Raw genomic sequence first — 24,778 nt, 5'->3', positions numbered from 1 at the left:
ATACACTTACGATACATGCCACTAAGTACAAAGGCATCTGTACAGAAGGCTGAATTTTGATTCTTCTACTTATTCTTCTGTATGACTTTGGGGACACGGCACTTCCTCCAGCGATGTCCCACTCCAGTCTCTCTGCCATAGGGAGGACTTATTTTGCTCACCTTAGCAACGCATTTTATGAGCACTACACAAATGGACCAGTTCTACTCCCACTTGGATGACAATACACTTAACATATACCTCCGTAACACTTACTTCTACCTAGAAGAGAAGTCTGCTAGCATGAGAGCTCAGCTGTAAGGACGATAAATCAGTCCTTTACTGTAGCTTACTGAGCCAATGCAAGAAACAGCCCATGGCACTGTAAAATTTTAACTAACTTCTGCGTTAAAATAGAGGGAGGAAAAAGTGCCGTAAGAATAACTGAGTAGCTCTAAGTACTATTTTTTTGCTACAAACGTCTTTTACGATTTTGAGGAATGTCGCTTAACCACACTCTGCCCGAGTTCATGGGCATGGAAAGCCTTCCGTTTCCTTCCCTCCGATGCCTTTATACGTAGAGGTAAGAACAGAGTCCATCTTACTTGGTTTGTGCAGCAATTAGTACAATGAGATCCCGCTTTCGGTTGCAGCTGCTCAGGTCCAGTAACGGGGACAAAAAGTACATTCCAAATGATTAAAAAAATGACAGAAACAGCCTGCTGACATGGAAAGATAACAAACAACTGGAAATGTGCTGGAAACAAGGGTATCTAAGTCACAAGAGCAGACGTTATCCTCGGAGGAGAAACACGCTGCATTCCCACACACAATCCCTCTCTTCAGAGGAGTGAAAGGTCCAGGAAGCAACGCAACAAAGGCAACGTGCCTGACTCAGAACAAAACCGAAACGGGTTATCTATTTGTTTATTAGATTATGGTGTTAAGCTCATCTGTTCATTGCTAACAGCTCTTTAATTTACTAAAGGAGGTCGTCATGAAGGAGTCGAAAGAGACAGTTTTGCCACTGGATTAAAACCTATTTCTCCCTGGCTATTGTTGCCTGGCACAATTAAACCGATCTGGTTTCAGGAACAAAGCATCAAGGGTCAGTTGTCTCCTCCGAAGAGCAGGCCAGGGAAGGTGGAAGGGGGGTTCCGCAGACTGTTCCGTTCTTAGCACAAACCCAAAGCCTCTTTCTGCTCAGCGATGAGCTACAAAACACTGCACAAATCGCCAAAAAGGTCTCCCAGGACTCTTTAACGCCAAGGGACTTCCTCATGTTTCAAAAGCTGCACCCAACAGTTTTTAAGCCATGTTGGGCTTATCTTTGCCTCTAATTCTTCTGTTCTCCCACTTGGGACTTCAGTAGTGATCTGCATGGTCAGAGACAGCCTGGGCGCTGCAGCTTTGGCTGAAGCCTCGCACCCAGCGGTGGCCACGTCACAGAACATCTGGAAGATGCTGGACTCGGGCATGCCCAGCACACAAAGGGGAGAGATGACAAAACACACTGCCACAGCTACAGCATTTCCTTGGGTGAAGGGGTCAACTGTCCTGCAAAACACTCTTCACATAGTCTTCTGCTGACGGCTTGATATATTGGAACAAAAACACCAAATGGGAAGTGCAAATACAGCTCACAGATGAACTGATCAAAAAGCGGTAAGCTGAATTTCAAATTGGCTTGAATCCTCCTCCTCCCCCCTCCCTATGCAACTCTTATAAACATCCACACTGAGAAATACTAAAGCAGAACATGTGTCTTTATCAGACGTGTCTTAGTTCACTGTTTTCTGCAATACAAACAGCACTGGCTTTCTTCCTTCTATTGCAATTAGTGAATGCTACTGGGGAGCTGAAATGGTAGCTAGATTTTCTTCATATTATAAAATAAATCTTTTTCTTTTTTTCCATCAATTTAACAGTCAAAAAATAAATTGCATCTTCAATCCTTCAAGATTATTTTAGATAAAACTACACGTTGCATAAATAGAATCCTTTTCTCTCTTTTTCTTTCAAAGTAGATAACTTACACTCCATATATACATATACATACAAACATATATATAAAATGGTGATGTTTTATGTGGAGGGACTTTGTTTCCTTGGGTGGTACTTGCTATAAATGTCATGTGATTTGGCTAAGTGGATACCAAAGAAGAGAAATGGAATTACATTAAAAAAAAATTTAAAAGGTATCCTTCCCAGCGTAGGTTGCACCTGGAGGTGCTTTACATCTTTCTGCAGTACTTTGTGATAGCACAGAAGGCAGAGAGGAAAAAACGATGCAGACTTTCTCTGCTTTGAGATAAATTTCACTCAAAAAAACTGATCCACAAACTTTCTGGACCAATAATCACTGTTGAACACCCCAAGGTCCCTATACACACTTCTACACACAGTTATCACCATATTTTAAGCACAAATTCTCTTTAAATACTCTGTTTGTATAATTCAACAACAAAGTGGCTGAGCTTCTCTTACACTGGCTTCCTGGCCTGCTAGTGGTTCACGGACACGTAGTTAGGAAACAATATGCTAAACTAACTGTTTCAAGAAGCAACTGCATTTATGTTTTCTACACTCCACAGAATCCCCTGCCAAGTACCTCCCCACCCTTTTGCTGGTCAGAGCTCAGAGAACTGTGCTAGGAAAAATGAAAGCAGACAGTGGTATTGCACATTTCTGTGTCACTTCCCATCAGAAGGATGCTAAAACATGTGTGGGAGGACCTGCTTAGCACAGAAAACGGATGATAAAGAACTCAGGCCTGATGGACACTTCTGAAAGCTGTAAAAAAGCAGAGAAGTGAATTGGAGAGGCATAAAAAGAACTTCACACGCATGGGAACCATATTCACATTCTTGACACTGACACACTAATTAAAACAAAATTCACTCCCTAAACTGACCCAAGCACACTGTCTATTCCGAGAACAAAAGCTGGGTATAAACGATGGCACTGTGGTACCTGCACTGGTTCTCAGGGAAAGCATGGCTCTCATACTGCATTTCCCTCAGTAGACCATGATATTGGTAGCTGCTCACACACACGTTTTAAGCTTCTTACCATTCCGAGAAAGCAGTCAATCAAACAAGTAGTTCTACTAGCAACATTGCTCGGTGTAAGGTGTTTCCCTTCCAGAGAAAAAGTATTAGGGCTTCGTGCTAGCCCAGGGAAATTGCAGTAACGGAGGGGGTGCCATTGTAAAACATATCACACGAAAAGCTGGGTCAATTATTTGGCATAGAGAAACTGGGTGAGATTGTTTTCAGATTGAATTAAAACTTTTGTCTTTAACCAAGCCTGAAGAAAATGAATTACTGAAATATTTGTGGATATGGTTAAAAGGAAAAACATGGAAGGAAATTAAAATCTTCTGCAAAGATTGTGGTTTTGTTCAAAAAGCCAGATATTTTATTTTGTAAAATATGCTGTGGAAAAAAATGATAGCAAACTCTAGTAACATATTGCTAGAGCTTCAAGGCTAGACTTCTGAAATCTTCACTCTTAGGTTTGGTTTTCCCTCACAGCTCCTAGCTAGACAGATTTAGACAAAAAATTAGATTAGCTTAGGTAGAAAATGTTTCTTGATTTTCATTTCTCCTGACTTTTTTCCTCAGCCATGCTGCAGTGAAGTACAAACCCATTGTTTTCAGATTAATGACTGATCTTCATCCTAAATCTCCACTCCAATATAAATAAGCTCATAGAAAACAATTAAAATGTACATATTGCTTGAGTGTGTGTTCAGGGAGCAAGAGAAGAGGATATATCTTCTATGAGCACAAAAACCTCTATCCTGTTTTGAGGCCTGATGCCTGCAGTGAGCAACACACAGACAAGTTACTCGCTATAGGGCAGGCAGCTCTGTGCTACCAGAAGCCCAAGCCTAGAGCAGTGAATGTGAAGACAGGAGTGCTTAGCAGGCCTGGAGAAGAGCGGATGGCCTGTCTCACCCTCAAACAAAAGTCCCTCCATCAGTAAGATGTAGGAGTAGACCTTTTCCTCCATCAGACAGAAGATGCCGTGGGAAGAGGCACATATTCCAGGTTTACTTTACTACTAAGCGCAAAGAGCTGGACAGAGCCCGAGCAGGTGCTTTGTTTGGAAATTATTTTAATGTGCAGCAGTGTCCTAATATCCTGAGGCTCTGTCATGAATCACAGCGCCTATGTAATTCAGAGTTGTTTATTAGCCCAGTCTCCCCAAGCTCTGAGAATTTTGGAGCCAATGTCTCTACTTCATGAAATGCAGCAAGGAGAAAAGCCCAGCTCCTCCAAAGGCTGGTGCTCTGTAGCAGACTGGTTGTGTCACACTACCCAGCACTAGGCCAACCTCTTTCCCATGACCCACGTGGTGCCCCTGCAGCTGAGGACTATCCCTACTCTCTTGCCTTCTTTCAATCCGAAGTGAAATAACAAGGGTGTGTTGCTGCCAGGCAACACGGCATTTTTACAGTAAAATGGTGAGGAAGTATGCTGTGTGTCCTGGCGAGAGGGCACATGGAGATATTTAAGGGTGGAAAGCATTCTGGGAGAGCCATCCCAAGCACAGGGAGATGAACTTGACAGAGCTGTGGCCTCCCTGTCTGTCTAGAGAAGAACAGACAACCATGCCCCTTCGGAGAGCAGTAGCTGGTTTTGTTAAATGAAACGTAGCAACAGCAGGTTCTGCAAAGTCACACCACCAGGTCTCACCCATCACCAGTATCACTGCAATATTGCAACGCATGACTTGCTGCATCCAGTCATCCAAGGTGACTGTTTTATGGTTTCTTGTAGTTCTTCCAAAAGCACAGCTCATTCCTCAAGGATTTAAACAATTGCAGCCACATTTCCTTGATGAAAGATACTCAAGACAAAAATGACCTCATATAAAGAGAAAACATGGAACGTTTGGGTATCTGGGCTGTCAAGGAAACAAAAAGAAATCAAGAACGCATCTGAGAATGATCTGCAATTAGCCAATAATTATCTTTGTATACAAAGAAAGCCTTTCAGACTGAAAAAAAAACCAGGCATAACCTAGCTTTAAAATCCAATACCACATGATCTGCAAAAACAAATGGGATGCTGAAGACTATCTGAGAAGCAGGATTCTCTGCTTTCAAGAGACTGTGATATTTAGTGTCTATCCTTAGCAGGTCACAGATATCAAATTGTGCCATGGTGATTAACATCAACATCTTGCTTGATTAAAATCTTTAATTCCAATGGATTTAAATGGCTAGTTTAAGAGCCACTCAAACTAGAGCCCTAGGCTATATACGATCACAAGCGCAGAACAGCATGCTGTGATTATGGCATTGATCTCTACTCCTTCAGTTCTTGAAAAATCTACAACTAAAATTGTCTAGCAAGGATGGCTAAACAAAGGTGTGCGCCAGGTGAGCCAGCAAAATCTTTCCAAACAGTGGTTCTGCACTCATTGTGAGAAAGAAGGTAAAAGCTGTTTTGACTCCCCTCTACTGTATATTTAACATTTGCAAGAGAAAAATCCAATGACTGTTTAAAGCTTAGGATGATGCACGCCATCTTCAAGCTATTCTTGACTAAAATGTTTAATGTTTCATGTGGTTTGGAAATGGCTTAAATTCCCTGCTGAATTTTTCATGCCCGTACACAATTTAGCCTTTATAAAAAATTCCCCTTCAATTATCTACTCTGCAGCTTAGGAAAGATTCTGGTTGATGCAAAGTCAGTTGCGTTGGTACAGCCTTTTTTTTTTTTTTAACCTTTTTTTTGCTTGCTGTTGTTGTCATTTAACTTGCTAGGTTTTGCATAAAATATATCTACTTGGATATACCCACTGCAACTCTCTGGACCACTTCACCATTTGTGCTTACAGAAAATCAGCTCCATTTTCTTCCTCTCTCCCTCACCCCCCTGGGAATGGGAAAGGGAACAGCACTGTGGAGGGGCTAAAGGTCTGGCAAGCTTGGGGGTGGACCTTATTTTCTACTCTGAAACACAGAGTTGTAAATCCGTAACAGCAGGGCCCCGTGGAATAACCCCAGTATGCAGGCACCCTTCAGGCAATAAGGCCTGCAGAAGGCATACTGCCATCTTCCCTTGCCATTCCCAGCGCAGGAGATGCGGCAAGGAAAGTGGGCGTAATTAGAGCACTGCAATGTGCCAGCTATTCTTGGAGGCAGAACAGCCCCTCAGGAGCTATTGTAGGAGCATGCAAGTGAGGACAGCCCTGAGACCACTCTAACCTACGTCACAGTCATCTCCAGAAACTTAAAGCCATCCTCCCTATGTTCTGTCCTCGTGAGCGGCACAGACTAAACACACTGTCTCTGTCGCCTTTGTTCTCTAAGTACCTCCATTTCGCTGAGCACACATCCCCTAAGGTTTCAGGAATATTAACATAAGCCACATACAAATATTATTTTAAAGAAACTACTCCCATAGTTCTTCTATTTTTGGAGATGCATCTTAAAAAAGCCTCCCTAAAATACTGGAACAGGACCCATATTATCACTTCATAAAAGGAATACAACTTCTAGGCTTCTAAATTCATTGCTAAGCAGTTCAGACTTCCTTTTATACTGTAAGATTTCCTTCCCATAAGATGCAAGATATATTGCCTCAAGGGAAAAGCAGTTTATGAAGAGGAAGCTACGTGTGCCAGAATTGTTCTCTACCATTATTTGCAACATCCTTTCTCCCTTCCATTGTTTTAATGGCTTTGGTCAACAGAAGAACCTGCAACAAAAAGGCCAATTCCCTTAGCAGAGCATCTATCTGTCAAGAGCCCCAAACAACCTCTGTTCTTCTGCAGTGCCTTCTTGATGTCCAAAAACATATGTGCAGGTACTTGCCCCATGCACAGTTCTGCACAGGAACATGAATTTGCTAAAAGGTTTATCTTCTGCTGTTCCCACCAGAGCAACATTTGATGAATGGATGTCTCACCAGCAATCTCCTACATACAGGTAGGACTTTGTCAAATAGAAGGATGAAGAGGAAAAAGGAAAAGAGAGAGAGAGAGAGAGCGTGAGACCACAACCAGTAATGACTGGTATCACAAGGAGAAAAAAAATATTTGTGTCTGAAGTTTCCACACATGATCCAGAGAAACATTCCATTCATGTTTATGCACGTGATTACATGTAGCATGGACTCAGTTACATGCTTAAGTTCAAGAGCATGCTTAAATGTTAAGTCCCATCAGGATTCAGAAAGCATGTATCAAATTAGGCATATGTTGAAATGTTTTGCTAAACAACGGTTCAGTTTACGTACTTTCCCCAATGCTTTTGCTGAAAAGAGGCTGAATAGCTGCATAAGGTACATCCCAGGAGATCCCCAATTCTTTCCCAAAGCATCCATTTACTAGGATTTCACTCTTGCACATTCGGCTCTGGGGAATCAGTATGGGAAACTGGGACTAGGGAATCTGCAGTATTGAAAATGACAGCAATACCAGTGGTAGTTAACATGACCACAATCCCCCCCCCCCCCCCACTGATCCCAGTCATGCTCCCCAACAGGGCCACTGACAACTCTTCAATTTCTTTTAAAATCTTCTCTAAAAGAACTTCCTCAAAATCAAGCAGAGAAAAATCCAAGGTTCCCCCAAATCAGCAATTATATGATTTGGGCCAAAAGGGATCTGCTGTTAGGAGGACTGAATTGAAATACTAAAAATAAACAAATATGCCTTTCTGTACTCCTTACCCTGAAGTGAAACAATCAAGAGGATTAATTTTAGAGTATGTACAATTTTAATGTGAAAAAACCCAAGTCGTATCTTAGCTTTTAAGCAAAGACCAGATGGAAACTCTATCATTAGAAATGCCAAAGGGAGAATACACTCAAAGTTCACTCCAGGATGGAAAGGTCATTTCTAGTCATCCTTGTTTTAAATGTTCTCAGAAGCACTCAAGCTTTTGTTATAAGATGGTTTTCTTTCATTTATCAACTTGATTTCCTCCAAAATAAAATCAAAAACCTCAAAACAAAACAAAAATCACCAAACGATACAGAAGACAGAAACTTTAAAGGAAAGCGGCAGCTTTCTTTTTTCCCCTCCAGAGCAAAAGAATCATTAAATTTTTAATGAATTACAGTTTAGATGACAAGAAATGCCACAAAGATGATCTGTTGATTCCACCCAAGGGTGTTTACTTAGAGCTTCACGAGGAGATTGATGACATGCTATATACTACAGGCAACGTGTCAGTGAAATCTGAAAAGCACTACCTGGCTTACCAGGTACTGATGTTGATGAAGAACATGTCAAACTGATGAGAAACAGCTCGGGTTTCACCACGATGTTCAAAGCAACATCCTAAGCCCCCAGTGTAGGCCACAGCCAGCTGACAGATACAACTCCTCTAGCACATTTGCATTGTAACCATTACACTACTGGTCAGGAGAACTGAGAAGCTCCTTAAGGATCTCATTAGGGCTAAAGGTACATTCTTAACTCAAGCAGCTCACACACAAGGACTAGTAGGAGACAAAATTGTAATTTGTAGTTTTCATGTATTAGAATGACCCGAAGGAAACGGAGGTGCTTAGAGCTTTGCCCTACTTACTAACTCACACAAGAGCTACAAACGCTCAGCTTTAACTAAGATTTCACCTATCATTAGTCTCCACATGTTAGCTGACTGGGAAACAAACTTTTCCCCCCCCAGTTAAGATAAGCCCACAGCTGAAGTACAGTACGTGAATAAGCCTGCTGGGAACACAGCTTCCAAATCCTAACAAGAATATATTTAATCAAACACAGAAAACTTCATCCTCTTTTTTTCCAACAAATATAAAAAAAGCACATAGATATGATGATATAAAATTGGCATCTTCACAGTAAACACATCTGTGTCCTGGTGCAGTTTAGTCCCAGTGCGAACTGGAGCTACTGGCTAAAGCTAAAAGTGTTTTCTCCTTTCAGATTATGCCTTTTTTTTTTTTCGCTCTACTGGGCCAAACCAGACAAGAAGGATCTGGATTCAGTTCTACCTTGTGTATAAATAACAAAGTTATTTGCAAGTTCCAGACAGCTGTGTAAATCCACTCTCAGGAGCCACTGCTGACCTAACTTCATGGCAATGGGGCTGCACAAGTCTCAGAGCAAAACATGACCTGCAGTATCACTGAACGAGGGACAAGAAGACAAGGCAAAAACAGGACTTCATTCTCAGATGCCATGCTAAAATTCTGGGGTCAGCAACAAACAATTTGTTGTTTCTGGCCCACTTGCAAACTGTGATTATTCCATATAAAATAGTTAACAAATAAGAAGCATAAAATCCTCCAGCTCTCTTTGGAAAACTCCTTTTCAAAACACATACCCGTTTTAATCGTTCACTATTTGCAATAAAGAAGAAAGAAAAACAAAAAGGTAGGAAATCTGAGACGATCAAACCTTCCCTAGTCCCCACAAATAGACATTCTCCGCCTTCCAATAGACTTGACTAATCATGTTTCTAAGTAGCCAAAAGATTTTGCAATTAAATGCTTATATAAATAAGATGCATCTTTCTGCTTCTACTGATGCCTCATGAGTTTTCCGGCTTCTCTTATAAAGAGCTTTCATTTCTCTGTGCATGACTTAGCCAAAATTGCTACAAGAGAAAGCTCTGATTTCAATTCCATCCCAGTCACCGACCAAATTCCCAGAATCTTCATCACCATTCTTGGATCACAAAAAAAGAAAAAGGAGAAAAATAAAATAAAAAAAGCGGAGTTTGATTCCTAAGATCGGAACCACATTTGCTGGACTGGTCTGTTAAAAAAACGATCTCTGGACTTGTAAACTAAGCATATTTGGTCAGGTACTCAGAGATCAAATAAATACGGAGCTTCACAATTCCCTTCTTGCAGACTCACGTTTGTGATGACAACTATACTTTCAAAAGATGAAATGTGACCTTTAGGTCTTGACATTTAGGCACTGATTTTCCAACTTGTGTTACCTCCGCCTCCAGTTTCACAGGTGGAATTCACAGCACTTTAACGTTTAAATACTTGGCGGTACCCACCAAACACAAGTGTGCGACTTACACAACGGATTCCTAAAATGGAATATTCCAGCTCCAGAGACCGTGCTGGATGGTCAACTTATGTGAGGTATTAGAGAAGCCATATTATCTCTTGGGAAAAATCAACATGCCAAATGAAAGCTGATCTCTCAAAATAATTACCTCACTACTACCTTATTTCTCTTTTATTTGTTTCCTTACCACAGATACACAACACATTCTCACAGGGGCAAAAGGGATAGCTATCAAGAGCACTTTTGGACACATACAAACAGGCTGCACTAAATATGAACAGCTGCATTATCACACAAGAAACAGGAGGATAATAGTCTTCCAATGTGAGAAGTATAAGAAGGCAAATGACTCCTCCATTAGTTCGGCTCAGTAATATCTCAGGAAAGCACCATATACTCAGGGTGGAAACAGGGTGGTTGCAGCAATTATTTTTCTAAAAAGTCCAACAGTGATCATAGGGCAAAAGAGCTCAGTTCTGACCATGCCCCATAGGTCTTGCCTTGGAGTAGTTGCTACGTTTAAAGTATTTTCTGTCTGGCCAACGAGAATGATTCACTGGCATAGACAAATGTTTTAAATATCAGTTTTTAGGCTCAGCCAAAACAGTCATTCCTGCAAATATCTAAAAGACTCTTGTCCCTAATGAGGGAAGTGAACAATTCAATGAAACCTAGAGAACTGGCAGCCTGCAAATCCACCAGTTGGAACCCCTTCTGCTACAAGGTCATTTCTCCCTCTTGAGGGCATGTGTCTTGTTTTTATGCACCCAGGCTGAGTACCTGATGTACTAAGAGAAGTCGGTCAAGTATTCTCATGTTACAAACCAAACTGCCTTTTCTGCTGCAGAGACCCCCTGCTATGACCATGCAGTCTCACGTCCACAGTGAAATGGGAGGAGATGCAGGCCAGCTCTGATTTCGCCTGGCACACGCTTCTTTGATACGTTGCCTCTTGCCTTTACACATTCATTTGTTTTTATTTAAGACAGCTATGTCAGAAGTAAGCTCCCAGTGCAAGTTTCCTTCTATACTTGCAGAGTTCATTCAATCAGCAAAGTCCTATTTTTCCTCGGGTACCACACAAGGAATTGCAAAGGGCTCAACTTATGTTCAAACAGTAGAGGAAACAAGGTTGGAAAGCATAACTGGAAGGAGGCAGGAACCCAACAATAAAACCAAGATCTAGGAGGTGATCTTTGCCCAGAACAGTAAAGAGCAGCAATTAGGAACTAATTCATCTGTCAGTTGGGGCCATTTGATAAGTCCGTTACTGTGAGGAAACCAAGGAACCTCAAAATGCCATTTACAACTGACTTTTCAGAGCCAAACTGCCTCCCCCAGCCCCATGCATCCATCTCTAACATGACAGGAAGGTAAGCTTGAGCAATAGAAGTTCAGTTTTCGAGAAGGGTCTTAATTGTACGGCAGCTTTTAAGACCATTATAGAATTAATCATTTTGCAGAAGTTCTGCACTCTGCCTGGGGGGGCTGCTTGGCATGATTGAGGAAGTGCATGGTGTTCGACTTCCCAAACTGAGTCACCATTGTAAGCCCCAGGGCAGTATTTATAGAGTTGGGGGAAAATTTCCAGGAAACATCACTTACTGGCACTCACAAAAATAGCAAAGGAAACTCTTCAATTACTAAACTTTTAAGGAAGAAAGTCTTTCTTCTTCATGACAAGACAGCAAAGCAGCAGCCTCTGTGATTTGCTTGGGAGCAGTTACAATTAATATTGTTCCTTATCTAAGGTTTCCCTGACAGTAGTAGATGGTGCTCCTAAGCTATTAATTCTGTACAGCTGCAAGGTTGTTTTTCCTCTCCTCTGTCTTTTACTGATTATTTCTAGGATAAGATGCTGAAGTCAGCCTTGTCTGGGAAAACTTTAGCAGCTCTTTCCTGCAACACGTTTGCGATGTTATCCATAGGCTGAACTGGAGCTCAGGCACACATACTTGGGCAAACCCAGGTACCAACAACAGCATAAACATGGCAATGCAGAGGTCAGCACAAACTATTTACCTGGCTGTCCAGAATCTTTATGTGGGAGAATGGTTACAGTCTTCATCCACATGAATCTATGGGTTAATGTGTTATTGGTACTCAAGCTATCCTCCCCGCAGAAGTGAGCTCTGATACCTCTATACAAAGATACCATACCTTGGGACTACAGAGTAGACAAAAGCATAGGAAGGGCACAGATTAGTAGCTGGATGGGTCACCTAAAGGTATCTGCTGTTCCCCTCCACATATGCAACAATTTCTCTACATCACCTCAGAGACAGGGACTAAACATAGGCATTCTGTCTCCTCAATAGAATTAAGGGTGCAACTGCAAATCTGGAGAAAGCTCCCCCATCTCAGGTCACGCTCCTTTCTGTTAAGCATAGATGGATGTATCCTCCTGTTTACTGAGATCAGGCAGACTATCCCAGATACTGACCCTTTCCCCAAGCAGCCGGCATACCCCCTTGCAAAGGATGTAATCCAGCTAAGCACAGAAATGCACCTTTCCGGAAAAAAAAACAACAAAGACATCTTTTTAAGCACAAGATACAAGCACACAAGCTCACTCCCATCCTGCACACAAAGTGCAAATGCCTAATTTTATTATTATGACTGCCAGACTGTCCCTGCCACCCTCACCTCTGAGCCAGGGGCCAATGCTGGCCAAACTGTCTAAAGGAAGAGGAGGTCTCAGAGATGTACCGTTCCTCTATGTGTTTCACACAAACCAATAGCTTGGTAGAGGAGTGAAATCCAGCGTACTGAGGGAAATGCTGCTGGCCTGGACCCAGCCGCTGGCAGCCCTATTTGACAGCTCAGCTGGGCAGTCACGGCAGGGACACATCTGGGGAAAGCAGGCATCATCTGTCCCACTGCTTGCAGAGCCGTGCAGCACAGCCTCCACAATGGCTGCAAGGCTGGCACAGCCCTGCATAACAGTGCTTTCCTTTTGGTATTAAAAAAAGGACAAAAGCCAGGGCAGCAAAGAGCTTGAGCCTCCCCCACCCCCAGCTTCGACGGGGCATCGTCCCGCTCCGGGACTCAAGTGATGAGGCCTGCAGTGCCAGCTCTCTGCTCTCTCCGCAAAGCCATCAATCAGCACAGCACACCACCCGTGATGTTCAAGTGACGTGAAACCCCAAGCAATGCAAAGGAGATCCAACAAGTTTGCCCTGCACAGGCCACCGAGGATTCGTCGGACACAGCAGCGTGCTTTGGCGAGTACCAACACGGGAAGCAGTCAAAGCAGTCATGCAGAGATTAGAGGCTCCCCTCACCCCTCGCCCAAGACATGCCGACCTCTCCTCCTGTCTCTCTGGCACCATTAAAGATAATATAAAAATCTGTTACCTATTTTTCAAAATCTTTTTTGTTTCAGAGCATTATTTTCCCCACTTTTTTTTGCAAGGCCAATTAAAAATAAAAGTTTACCAAGGAGATGACAAAAAAAGAAAAGTGTCCGACATCATTGCATTCAGCCTATAAGGATCTCACACATAAAAGAATGATGTCCCTGAGCACTTTCCAACAGACTTTCAGAAAATTTCATCTTTCTACTTCCCTGGCTGGATAGTCTGTTTGAGTAATTTTCTCTTTCTCCTGGGGTTGGTTGCTAAGAGACGCACTATTACTTCTCTCTCTCTTATGACCCGATTACTGTGATCAGCAAAGACAGCGTGCAGACAACAGCCTGACATGGCTCATACACGAACATCGGCCTTGTTACAAAATGATGGACTGTATTAACACTCTGCAGCCCCTTCGCTTGCTGTGGCCTTTGCAGAGTCCCCTGGCACAACTGGGAGCTTTCACTTCCCTGGCTTCTGAAGTGTGCGTTCAAACATTTTAAATCACAGGACTGGGAAGAGAAAAGAATGGACTTTTACCTCCTATGTTTCACTGCCTGTCAGCCAGGGCGGTGTTAATGGATTCTTATTGAGAAACACTCCTTTTCTTACCCTACCCGGGTAGTGGTTCAGGAACTATTATTATCCCTTTTCACTCTCCTGCAAAAACTTTGCAAATACACAACATACTTTGGGTTAACACATTCCCTTCAACAATTCAATGGCACATTGTAAAGCTGACATTGACACTTCAGGGGCTGAGAGGTGACCTGGTCCTGCAGAGAGTGGAACTGTACTGCTCTGGACACAAAAAGCAGCGAGAAATGTGTTCAAGGGTAAGTGCACTGTGGTCCCATGGAAGCCACCAGGACTCCCAAAGCATCTACAGTGCGTGCTTAAATGGCTAGGGTCTGGCACTTTGCCCTTTGCAGAAGGGTCCTACATGAGAGGGCTAAGCAAGATCAGATAGGAAACTTTAAGCTCAGGTTGTGAGCTTATGCTGAAGGGCACGTGGGGCAAAAAGTCAAGGAAAACTGATTTTGTTGATGTCATTACAGAAGAACGGGTCCACTGTCAGTTGGTATGGATCACAGCAGAGTCACTTACCTCAGAGACCCAGTCAGTCTACATCCATTACAAAATAACTTTCTATAAGTCAAATTGCAAACACCTATCATGGGCTACATCAAACCTGCTTTTGAAAAGATCATGTTTGTTAGCACTGTTTAAGCTTGGTTTTTCTATTCTTGACTCCCACTTCTCCTTCCTTCAGCTTGCTCAGCTCAGGGAGCAACTCTTGAGGCAGGAGCCATGGGCAGCCCCTTGCAGAACATGGGTTTGGATCAGGCTTTGGCAATACAAAAGTACAACGTTGTGGCAGAATGTCCAGAAAAGTCAACTGCCAAATCTTTCAAGCAGGATCTTATAATAGAGGTGGCCTAGATATACAGTTCCCTATTATAATTATTCCTTACCTCCACAGCACTTCCCGTAAATTCAATGCTTGACAAAAATTCCAGTTCTCGTGTCAGTGAGTTTTCTGCCATGCTACTGATACGTGCTTTATGAAGAGCTTTCCAGTAAGGTTTGGTCATGTCTAGACTAAACCAAAACCTTTTCTTAGTCATCGTTACTGCAGGAATTAGAGCTGAAAAAGACCAGAGTCTTTTGCTTTGTCCCAGCTTCTAGGCAGTACTTTCCTCTCTGGAGGCGAGATGGTGCCTCCAGCATCTGCACAGCACCCAGTACAGCTGGGGAGAGATGGGTGTTTCTTTGCACAGAGCTATGATTAGGACAAACAGGAGAGTGCTGGCTCTGCAACTCCAGTGTTGCACTTCACCACTTCCAAGAGTGTTAGGGTAAATCCAGTGCCAACTCAAGTTACCCAGTAAGGTCCTAGAGCATGCTTCCACCTTCTCCCCTTGGCTACGACCTTCCAACATGCACGCTAGTTAAAGACGACAACAGAAGGGGAATTTGTAGGTAGCGATGTCTGTTTATCAGCAAGCAGAATGGGTCGCTGTTCATCCCAACCCCTTCTGGCTAACTGCTCTCCCCATGGGCGTTGGAGCCGCAGGACTCAGCCTTGTTCACCGACCCCTCAGCTCTTGCACCTAGTCTATTTCCATGTGCTTTGCTTAAAGGAAGAGCATTTCAGGCCTCATAAATTTAGTCCAAATTGTAATTGCGCAGTGTTTGCTGCCAGAAATGCCTGCTCTTTGGCCACAAGTGCAGCTTCTGTGGCTTGAAGAGTTGCTCATTCATTCTTCTAACCTTTTATTAGACCAACCTGTAATATAATCCAATAGACATTTATTACTTGTTCTGACTTAGCAGTACTCTGCCTGGCAAAGTAAAAAAGCTTTAGGCAGAGAAGAGGAAAAAAATATATGTATAATCCTTTATTATAACAGTTAGTTTTCAGGGTATAGGAGAGCTGCATTGTGTGAACAAGGGCAAAAAAATAAAAGAAATGTTACTTGACTGTTAACTGTCATATAACAATTGTTATTACTTAACGGACTAGCATCTGCAGGATGTTAAAATTTTAGATTAAAATAAAAGGGACAAGTGCTGCCTGTTTGAATTCAAGCTATTTCAGCATTAACATTGCTCTCTTGCTTTGATTGGTAACTACAGCCTTTTAGAACTATGTAGAGAAAAAACATTATCTTTTTAAAAGTAGGTTTGATATAGTAGATGACAGATGTTTGCAATTTGAGTTATAAAAAGATGGCTTCTCTTCATTCCAGGGTATGTTAGATCTGTCTCCTTTTTCTCCTTCCCTTTTTTGCCCTTTTTCTTTATTCTACCCAAACTATTGTGGTTCACAGAACAGGCCACTGCAAAGATGAATCACTATTCAATGTTTGAAATAATGAAGTGGAAAAATTAAATATAGTATCTTGGAAGAACAGACAGAAAGGAGGAAAAGAAAATGAGAAAAAAAAAACAGGCATTGCAGAAAAAATTAAAAATCTACCTGCTGAGGATTTTAATGTTTGCTTTATGACACTAACTAATAAAAAAATAAAAAAATCAGAATGAAAAACAAGGCTAGGTAATACTTCAAGTAGTTGCCAAACTAGTGGCAAATGTTCCAAAGCCTCTGAAAGCTTAATATTTGTAATTCTAACAAAACAGTTAAAATTGTTAATAAAACCTGGTGGCTTGACTTGACATTTTGTGAACTACGGATAAATATATAGGTTCAATAATAGTTTTTATGCACCTGTTTTACGTTGCGTTTTTCCCAATGCCATCATCAGAGGTGATATTTCAGAAAAGAAAACGTTCATCCTGAGAGCAAAACCAAGGGCACAGACCTATGTATTTGTCTGTAGCAAAAAAGTGGATTCAGACACTATTAACCAAGCCTAAGTAGTAGCTTATTCCAGGATGACTTCAATCAAACCGATACAACCGCTCGGAGGCAGATTATTTACACTTGTGAGACTCACAACTCGTGACACTAGTCACTGCGCTGTGGAAACAGGGCAAAGCTCTCTGCATCTCCATCTGGTGAGCTTTTACTTTCAGTGTAAGAAAAGTGGCAAGATATGAACAGAGGCAAAAAGCCAGGGGAACAGCAGAAAGGGATGCCAATGTTTTGTCAGCAAGAAGGGCAACAGCCAGGTCCCAGCAGGTGCAACCAGCATCAACTCTTTATGAGCTAGAGAGTAGAGGGACTACTCTAGGGGCACCAAAGGCACCAACTTGTCTCACGCTTCTTCAAAACAGATCAGCTTGCTTAGGGCAATTTAAACCCCCTATTACACAAATGAGAACCACCACAAATCTCCAACTGGTTTCACTTGGTTCTTAACCAAGAGGGAAGAGGATGTCATTAGAGAGAAATCAATGCAGACTTCCGAAAGGCTGCTCAGATCTGGCCCTGAGCTACCTTTAATGAGGAACCCCCACCTTCGTGCTTATTTTGGAGGGTTTGGGGGATCTATTTTTGCTTTAAATGCTCTTGTGTAGAAGGTGACAAAGCCACCACAGAGAGGCCTGGAGCTTCAAGTTCATTTTCACTGGCTATATTTTGTGAGAGTCTGTGGATGATGCATTTCTGACACTAATGAATAAAGTATGGTTTCATTTGCTGCATTTTGTTCAGTGCAGGAAACACATGGAAGAACGAGAGCAAGGATTAAGAAGGGTTTTTAAAGTATATAATATTCCTTTTAAAAAAGCTTTCTCTGAAAAATAAGCATCATTGTGGGGGCTGTGCTTAGACACAGTCAGAATGATTAACAACAGCAGCGGTACTCCTCTTAGTTCCCACTTTTTTTTTTTTTTTTTTTTTTTTTTAAATCTCTGCAAGCTCAATCCTGCGAGCACGACGACAGAAAATAAAAAAAAAGGTTAGAGCATTTCTTAGCCTATTTTTCTGTCCCATCACTGAGCATCACTGAGACACTACCCTCTCAGGAACATCAATGATTTTATTATCTGGTGGTACAGCTGAAGAGCAAGACAGGAAGCAAAGACCACCAGGTCCCGATAGAAACTTTCTGGAACTTCTAGGAGCCAATTTACCATCAAAACAACCGAGTGACAACATATTCCCATGCATCATCTGCACTGCAGTAATTGTCTATGTGCATAACTCACAACACACACAAAATAGCAAGCCTTTGCTTCTACTGTAATGCAAGAAGGTTGAATTAAATTGCATTACCTTATCTTAGTTTCAGACTTGAGCACACACACAAAGCATTGCCGGAGCCCAGTTGACACAGAGTACGCTGCTCATGAGCATGAGCCTCATCCTGACAACAACTAGGAATAAAACACCATGAAAACTCATGTAAAGCACTAACAAGATCAGGTACGCCTCTCTGTCTCACAAGTGAAAGCACTTCCAGTAGCAAGGATTACTCTTCACTGTGCTGTGGTACCGACACACAAACAGGATAACAAAAAACCTGCAGAATCTCCCAAGGCAGACAGGATTTATCCTTTAAGGACTCTCACCCAAGTACAGAATAGATTCTGGACCTGTTTAGCTTCTACGAACTATCAAGACTGCAGGGTAGGGAACAGCATAGCTGAAGTACTAAGCGTCTATTCCAATAAATCCATACTAAACCTTCAAAAATTAGACAGAACTACTGATAGCAGCTGCTGTAAACAAGATCCACTAGGTATATCTGGGTACAAGAAGAGAAATAAAAATCAGCCTGACAGAAACTAGAAGCATGAACTAGCAGACACAACAGAATACGTTAGCCACTGCTAAAGAGCCTCCACATACATGAAGAGGCGGAGGGCAAAGAGGGTCAAGGCCAGGCAAACCTGCATCAGCCGGGTTCAGCTACGTAATCTTGCCCTGGAGCCAGCTCTCGTATCCTGGCTCCTCTCATGAGTTGCAGCCCTATTTTTCAATCAAGTTAAATGAAAGGAGATGATTTATAAAACGAAATAAAACAACAAATAAAAAACCTCTAAAAGGCCTGCACATGAGCTTTCTGTCATTCACCATATCTGAAAGTAGCCCAGGACCCAGCAGCACAAGCTAAAGTGGATAATTCTGCAAAGTATGCCCTCAGAGCCTCTGAAAGTATGGAAGGAAAGCACGTCCAAGTGCTTTGAGGCCCCATCAACTAGGCGATTGTCCTGGGACACACTTTAACTGCACAGCCCTTTCTGGCCAGGGTTGGCACTGTGGTATCAGTCAGTTTGGGAAACATGATTCACCAATCTCTATGAATGAAACATACTCTAAGAACATGAGGAACCTGGTTTCTTTAACAGTAAGTTCAACAGAGGTGGAAGCCTTCACTCATGTTTCTTAGCAAGGTGGTATTTTTCATCCAAAGGTGTACATGCTATATCAACATCTCTTATCCTGGGGACACTCCTGCTTCGGAGTATTGTCCTCCACACAGAGCTGCGGGCTTTATTGTCATCGATTGCTCTTCCCCAGCCACATTTTCTTTCTCATCTCTTTGCCTTCTGGGGTTGTTCCCATCAGCTTTTTTTTTTCTCCTTGAGAGTCTTCCTACTCTACTCTCTGGCAACTCCCTTCCCAAGAAGTGCCTGGGCGCACAGCTGGCCACCTTTTGTCAGGAACAGGAGACTGGATCCAGTACTTCACAGTAGGCTAGGATGGATTCATTCCCCTTCTCTGCTGCAATCAAAGCTCCCTGATTCCCCTTTGAGTGACCACGCATCATGGGATTATTAGCTCTATTGAACCTCCAGCGAGCTGCAGCAGCGCTCGTAAATGCTGCAATAGAAAGCCCAAACCTGAGCCCCAAAGGGCTCATCGTGCAACATCCCAGATCCCGCGGGCTATGCTCGATTTGCATTAGCATGGTGTTTCTCCAGGACTTGCACTGCTTCATGTCTGTGGGGTTTTGCTTGGAGGAGAGGGGAAAGGAAGGGGAAAAGAACGTATGTGGTTATGAAAACAAGCTTGAAACCGAAAGGATCCTGACCAAAGGCAAATCACACCACAAAGCCTGACATTCTTGCTGTGTCCAAGCCATCTTACGACCTGAAGAGCACTGACTTATGCTTTTCCGAGCACCCGAGGCTGACAATAGAGTTCACGTGTTTCTGAAGCCCCTGATTTTCACCTTGTAAGCCCTAGAGCTGCTCCAGCATACCCCAAGGCCCTGTCGCAGAGGCACTCGTGTCGGAGTGTCCATCACCAACCCCCCCATTCCTGCAGCGCGTGGAAGTGTACAACCTGGGCTGCAGTCACCACCAACCATGCTCTCTTCCACAGGAGATGCCAACAGAGGACACAGCGCACGCCACGAGCCACGCTGAGCCTAGTGACACGGCTGTGTAGTCACCCCGCAAAAGCTGCCGGCACTGAGGCGCCAGGCCCACCACAGCACAGAAAGCCGAGTGATCAATCCGTGCCAACCTTGCTCTGAGCCAAACCCCTCCTTAGTCTGCCCTGGAGGCTGAGGCCCCATTTTCTTTGACTAACAGAAGGAGCAGAAAAGGGAATTTGCTTCATCTGCAAGCTATAAATCCTCCTCATCTTCCTGAGCCCAGCTTAGAAGTGAACAACCATGTGGCAGCATTTCCCCAAGCACCCAGCTCTGTTGAACACACTGAAATACCAGTTTCGGCATAAAAGCTGAAAAGGAGGAGACAAATAAGTGGCAGGGAAAGGAGGAAGGGCAATACTTGTAAAGGAAACAGAAGAGGGCAGTCCACCCTGCCCTTCCATCCTCCCATTGTACCCTTACGTCAGTATTCAGTGAAAGAGAGACCACTTAAATTGACAGCTCAGGTGAGAAATATTCTTCACTCATCTCCTCCTTTGGGATGCTCTTGGCTGCTGCAGCTCACTTAAAACCCAGCAATCTCTTCTCCCTATCAGCAGCAGCATGTACACAAACACACTCATGCACACGGGCTTGCCACATGCTTCTTGAGGAAAACAGGATTGTAAAACCCAGGAGGAGTTACACCAAACACAAAATTAATACTGTCTTCTTAAAAGAAGGCATTATTTTGCTTAGAGATTTTTTCAGTCAATGAGGATAGAGGAAGAACCCAATGAATGTTGCTTGACGGTGTCCATAAGGAACAGAGGAAGGAGGCAGGTAGCATCAAAGGCACGTGGGAGCAGAGAAAGGAGCCAAACACAAGACCTGAGGAGGCCTCAACCACCTCAACATGCATCTTCTCCGAGCACAGAAAACTCTTGTCCACAGACACATCCAGCTCCATCCAAGGGCCATCTACATTTTCCACCCCAATGCTCGTCTCAGGAGGATCCTTTAGAGCCTCACTGCTTGAATGTCTGGAAATCTAATTTTGATTTCCAGCCTATCTCATTTGCAGCTAGGTTTCCTCCCCACACTCACTTGTTTTTCTTGTACAAAAACATCTTCCTTTAGCTTAAACAGCTCTTCTCCCTCTGTGAGGTAAATACAGAGATGTGTAGGATGTTGGGCACCTGCACATCTCAGAGATTTCAGTGCTCACACCTCCCAGGATCAGGCCCACGCTGAACAGAAATGTTTGCGCCCTTGGGTTGAGCTTATTGAAAACATAGACTCTAGCAGCGACTCTTCCCACGTATAAAGAGAGCACAGTGATTTATGGCAGGTTGCTGTAGAGAGCTGAAAGGGAGACGAGGGAAAAGGAAAACGCCTCCCTCTCTCCCGAGCTTGGGAGGAAGAGTCAAAGAGAGAGAACTGCAACCTGCAGCAGCGAGACTGCCGGGGAGGCAACATATGGACAGAGCTCGGAGCAGATGAGCCCCAGCACAACGCCATGCCAACACAGCGCCCCCGCAATGGAACAAGAGCTGCTCCGCGACCAGGCGGCTCCAAACACCAGCAGAGATGCTTGCTGCTGTCTGCAAAGGGAATGAGCTACAATGGGGCAGGGACAGATCCCCACTGGAGATCCCAGCCCTCCCCGGGCACCCGAGAGGGAGTATTTCAGGTGAGTAGCGTTAATTCCCTCCAAACTGTCACAACAGGGAATGCTAGCACTAAATCCCATGGAGAACTGAGCCCAGACCATGGTCTTAGCACGTGGAGGTCTGGTCCAATGTTTGTAGGACCTATAAAAACACAGCTGTGCCTGCCTCTCCGGCTAGCCATGCGGCAGAAACTTATGTAGCACATTAATCAGAGCTGTGTTATTATTATTATAGTCATACTCAGAGGCCCCCAAACAGATCCCTGTGACAGCAAGACAGTCTCTGCTTTGATGGGTTGACAAATCTAGTTTAAAACAAGTTGCAGCAAGTCAGTGTAACAAACAGCAAGGAAAGGGGGCTGGCAACTCAGAAAATTGCTCACTTACCTAGTCTAAAACATGCACGTCTTGACTGCTTCCAGTCACATTAAAACGCTGCTGGTTTTTAAACCACTGGCTGCTCCTACTTCATTTTCTTTTCAGTCATTTAACCATTTCTAGCTTGTTTTAAATTCTATTGAGTATCTTCTAATCAGTACCTCCCATCCGATTTTTGTGCCTGTGAACTGATGTTTAGGCAGGCGTCAGGAAAAAATAAAATTCAAAGTGAGGAAGTTCAGGACGGCACTAGGAGAAACCAAGGAAATACCACCAAAGCAGCATCGGGGTGCAGCTGCAGAGGCCTTGGAGAGTAGGGGTACTGCCGTTTCCTTGCTGTATGGACAGGAGCCCGATTCACAGGCCTATCACTTGAGTGCCCTTCCCCAGCATTTTCAATGTATTCAAGAAAAAAAACTACAAATGTGATCACTGAACAGACCCACTCTGTGCAAGCAACATGCCTACAAAAATAACAATGAAGAAATGCGAGGCCAGAGGATGCATTCTCCCCAGTGCTAAAAGCAACAATGTGAAGAAACTACTGAGAACAGTATTCGCTCATCTCCCAGAGAGATTCCCTGATATTGCCCCTGCAGCCTCTTTTGAGTGGATAATTGACTTTGGTGACACTGATTAGGCAGGAAACGACGAGCCAGGCCATGATTTGTGCAGCCACTTTATGTGCCATTACGGCCGTGGGACAGCCCTTTGCTCGCGCGGTGCCTCTGCTCTCATTCATCTTTAGCAGAACAATTTTGCACAGCATGTTACGCTCAAGCGTCCAGGAAAGTCAATGTTCCTCCACAGAAGCCGCGGACAGGTGGGAGGCGGAAAATATATCAGAAGCCAATGGGGAGCTGCAGCTTCTCTTCTCCCAGGCTCGCGGCAAGCCAGATAGGAAAGACCCCTGGCAAGGGGAGAACAAATTCAGGCAAAATGACGAACAGTGTTGCTTTACATAGAGAGTCAGTGGGGCACGGAGCTGCCTCCCACGCTGAATCACTGCTGCAAAAACAACTGAGGTCATTGAAGAAACAATTAGGGAGCCAACGGAGCCATAAAAAGTGAACGAGGCATGTTGGGCTAAATATTCTCTTGCTGTCCCTCCTCGCCTGCCAGATCCCAGAAGTCTAATGTTCTTAGGGTTATATATGATGGGGCTAGCGGCTTTGGACTGCCTGCTGACACCAACTAGCAGCATGTCACCTTTCAAAAGTGGATTAATTTAAGCTGGAGGTACTACTGTCAAACCACTACGCTGGTCCCTGACTAGATCTTTGCCATCACTTAGCTCTTTAAGGCTTGTCAAATGACAATGTGATCTCCAAAAACCCAAAATCACACAAGGCCAGGGATAGACACTGAAAAAATCAGCAAATGCCTCCTGTGAGTTATCAAAACCTTCTGGTTTCTAACAAACCTCAAAATGCTCAGCTTCTTGTAGGGCTGGATAGTCAATGTTTCACAAAAAGTATCTGTGTAGCCTCACCTCCCCCTTCACAGCCTCCAATACTGGGGTGTTGCTCTGTTCTTATAGAATTCCTCCTTCCCCAAATGCCAAAAAACAAAGAATTTTGTAGAAGATGATAATGCTCCTGAGTCACATATAATCAGATCTACAATCATTAGAATACACACAATTAGAGCACCCTGACATTTCTGACAAAAAATAGTGGCTAATCAACAATAGTTTTCTCAGATAAAAAATACCATTTTCAGTTGTTATTTTAAATTTTAGGAGAATTTAAAAAACAAGTATTTCCAATTCCAATTTGAAAATGACATTTTTATTGCACTTCAGAAATGGATTATTTTTACTTTTAATTCCAAATGTCTTTCTCTTCCTCTTACTTGCTAATGTCTTGTTACTGAAGGCAACAGAACAGGTGCATATGACTGAGCTTTTCCCCTCCAACACATTTTCTTTTTTTGTTCTGAATTCTCTGAAGTTAGAGTGGCAGAGGAAAAAAAAATGAAATACTAGTCAGGATTTTCCAACTTTCTTATAAAATATCCTTAACTTTAGGAAATTGCTCAAGTGAGAGATTTAATAAGCTACTTTGTTTTTCTTTCTCCTTTTCATTATTCTATAGTTTTCCTGAAAATGAGTAAACCTTGAAGAGATACAGAGTTGAAAAAGGTGAGGAAAAAAAATATAGCAGACATCATTTATCTTATTGCACTCAGCACAAAATAGGAAAAAGTGGAGATGGAAGAAAGCAAAACATCCAAAACTGAAAATCAAAAGTTTGTTTTGCAATTTTCTTGAATACAGCTGGGTTTTTTTTTTGTTTTTTTTTTTGTTTTGTGTTTTTTTTTTTTTTTTTTAGGGGAGAGGGTGGCGAAGAGGAGGGAGAAGAGTTTTCCACCCAGTTCTGACCACAGAAAAATACCTGGAATAGAAAGGCCACTACTCTGCAAAGACAGCTCCCACTCTTTCCTAAAATCCCTGTGTTCACATCTACTGCAGTAAGGCTTGGTCATGCGCTCTCTCCCCATCACTTAAGGGCAGCCAGGGTGCTCCGACTGGCAGCTTTCCCATTGTGAACCCAGACGTGCTCCCGGCAGCATGTTCCCGCTGGTGGGAAATCCCTCCCTCTGCTTGTCCACAGCACAGGAACCCAACTCCAGCGCTTGCTGCTCCA

The 24,778-nt window shown here is 43.2% G+C and overlaps 1 protein-coding gene across 12 annotated transcripts in view; it reads right to left on the bottom strand.

Moving 5' to 3' along the window:
• LPP (LIM domain containing preferred translocation partner in lipoma) overlaps window positions 1-24,778 on the bottom strand; it is a 367,548-nt gene that overhangs the window by 201,767 nt on the left and 141,003 nt on the right. The gene's annotated exons all lie outside the window — the stretch shown is intronic.

The sequence above is a fragment of the Dromaius novaehollandiae genome, chromosome 9, assembly GCF_036370855.1.
Source record: "Dromaius novaehollandiae isolate bDroNov1 chromosome 9, bDroNov1.hap1, whole genome shotgun sequence".
Classification (NCBI taxonomy): Eukaryota; Metazoa; Chordata; class Aves; order Casuariiformes; family Dromaiidae; genus Dromaius; species Dromaius novaehollandiae.
This window is presented reverse-complemented; position numbering and strand designations above follow the sequence as displayed.